Genomic DNA, 2915 nt, shown 5'->3' with positions numbered 1-2915 from the left:
TATTATGATTGAATTTACTCAACGTTTAATCAATTAAAACTTACCTCGGAAGCGGTTGACGACTAGATATCCACGACTATTCGTCTACTTTCTCTTTTCCCCTATCTGACTTTGATCCTCTTTGCTCTTGGGCTTAATTTAAACGAATGAATTTGTTTAATCATTTCGAACATTAAAAGCTCTTTTAAAGCACTTAACCCTTATACTCAATAATGAACCAAACCATATAGCTAATTATTTTATCACATCACCTCAAGCACATATATTAACTATCATACACCCAATTCACATGCCAAGTTGCAAATAAAAAAAATGCATACACACCAATAATTTAATTACTCATTTCAACCTTATAGGGTAACTTCAATGCATTATGTATATACCATTTTCCATACACGTACCACATTTTTAACAAGCCGAAATTACTCCTACATATTATCCATTATAATTATTTCATAGATATAAAACATAGCTGAAAAATCTTTAGCCTAAATGCGTATAATAACACCCAAATCATCAACTATTTTAACGAACATGACACATAAGATTAACTAAAAATCCATTCAATTTTTAAGGTATTAACCCTACTAAACTCATACCATGACCATATCTAATCGAATTCAAGTAGAGGATTAATTACAATCATGTACACCAATATATAATTATAACATGTTTTGATATCTTATATATCCCATTCGGCCCTAACCACACAACTTAGCTTTTATAATAAACCTTATCTTAACCGAATGTACATATATATATACTCAAAATATCATTCGATTTCAAAGGCATATTAACACCATATAACCGAATGTTCATAGACTAATATACATATACTCATAAATCCAACTTTAAAAACTCATACTTATACATAGCATATAACCGAAAATACTTCATGAATCCACCTACATTTACATTATTATCATATATAGAATTTGCATTTACTATCAAATAACAACTTAACTTACTTTCAATTAGGTAATCAAATACCTCATACCCAATCATTTAACAACTAAAATAATAAACCACAACATTTAAATTCATCTTGTTCTTCTCCCATTTGACCGAATGAACATTTGTCTATTGATGCATGAAATTAAACCATGGGTTAAATAAGCTATGCACTTATCAATCTAATCTCATAGTCAATTAAAGAGAAAATCACAATGCATACCTTAAACTAGGATAGCCATGGCCGAATACCTTGGTTTTTCCTCTTCAATCTTCCCTTTCCCAAATTCGGCAACCAAGAAGAAAGATGAGCATGTAAATTTTTTTCTTTTGTTATCTTTCTTCAACTCACGGCACTGGAGGGGGGGGGGCAACCACACACATTTTTTTTTGTCATCATTTACTTTCCCATTATTATTTTATCCTTTCTCCCATAAACCATTAGCACAACATGTTTTATGACATGTTTTGCCCATCACCCTTTGTCATGGCTGGCCACTAGTAATTAAATGGGGGAAATTGACATGCAAGTCCACCCTTTTGATTACATGCACTAATAGATCCTTATGGATTAACCTATCACATTTCAAAAGTGTCACACATAAGTCCTATTACTAAATTCACATGCAATCGACTAAATCGAAGCTCAAAACTTTCACACATTCATATTCACATATTTTAGACAATAAATATCATATTCAAATAATTTGGTGACTCGGTTTAGCGGTCCCGAAACCGCTTTCCGACTAGGGTCATTTTAGGGCTGTCACAACTCTCCCTCACTTAAGAAATTTTCGTCCCCGAAAATTTCTACCGATGCATAGTTTAGGATAACGTCCTCTTATTGAATTATATCCACAAAGACATTAGCTCATCGATAGCAATTGTAATTCATTATTGATTTCGCATCGATCTATAAAATCATTTTCTTATCTTAAAACAAATACATAAACATTTCTACAAGTATGCGCATATATCTCATTTTCTTGATTTCATAAGCAATAATCGCTTAACTTAATTCTCAAATGCATTTCAAACACATATTAAGCACATATTAACATGTATAATTCACATCATCGACCCACATATTTGTAACCCACATTTTCATTCATGTATAAGCTGTAACCTAACCGAAAGTACACATATACTCAAACATCCCAATAAATATCCTTTATAACTTTATCACATCTCAATATTCAACTTAACTCATTTCCAAAGGAAAAGTCAACTTCCACGTACCTGAACATTTAGTTCATTTAGCACATTCAATCATAGTTAACGTTACCCGTATACAGTCGAATAGGCATAAAGCCTAATATAATACACTGGCATGAGATTTATTCTAGCGCATAACTCGTATATCCAAAATTATCAACATTCATCAAAAATTCTTTCAAACTTTCGAATGTCGAAACTTAATCAAAATAATTTCTTGAACAAGATTAACAAAATAGTGTCCATTCAGCAATAGCACATATAACTTCATATACCGAGAATCTCATAGACTAAATCCATAACACATTTTCAACTAAGCACTTAAGTGCACATATAACATAAATCCATTCCTTAACAACATATCCACCATTTTTTTTTCATGTATCCACTTATAACAAAATTACAGCCGAAACAATAATCATCGTCAATTTATATCTATTAATCCCCAATTCAAACTCAAATACCGAATATCATTATCTAATTAAAATTCAACATCTAACTTCAATTCTACTTCTTAAGATTTGTCGATTTAAAGAGCGTCGTACTTGTCTGAGTATGTCACTTACTTAAAGCCATAGTCCAACCATGGTCTTACGTATTATCACATATCGAGTCGATGCCATGTCCTAGACATGGTCTTACACAACATCTCAAATCAATGCCTTCATCCCAGACGAGGTCTTACATGAATCTCATTTCACACACTTAGTGCCCACTGATCGATCTCGCACACATAGTGCTTGGTTGAA

This window comes from Gossypium hirsutum, chromosome D11 (genome assembly GCF_007990345.1).
Source record: "Gossypium hirsutum isolate 1008001.06 chromosome D11, Gossypium_hirsutum_v2.1, whole genome shotgun sequence".
NCBI lineage: Eukaryota > Viridiplantae > Streptophyta > Magnoliopsida > Malvales > Malvaceae > Gossypium > Gossypium hirsutum.
This window is presented reverse-complemented; position numbering follows the sequence as displayed.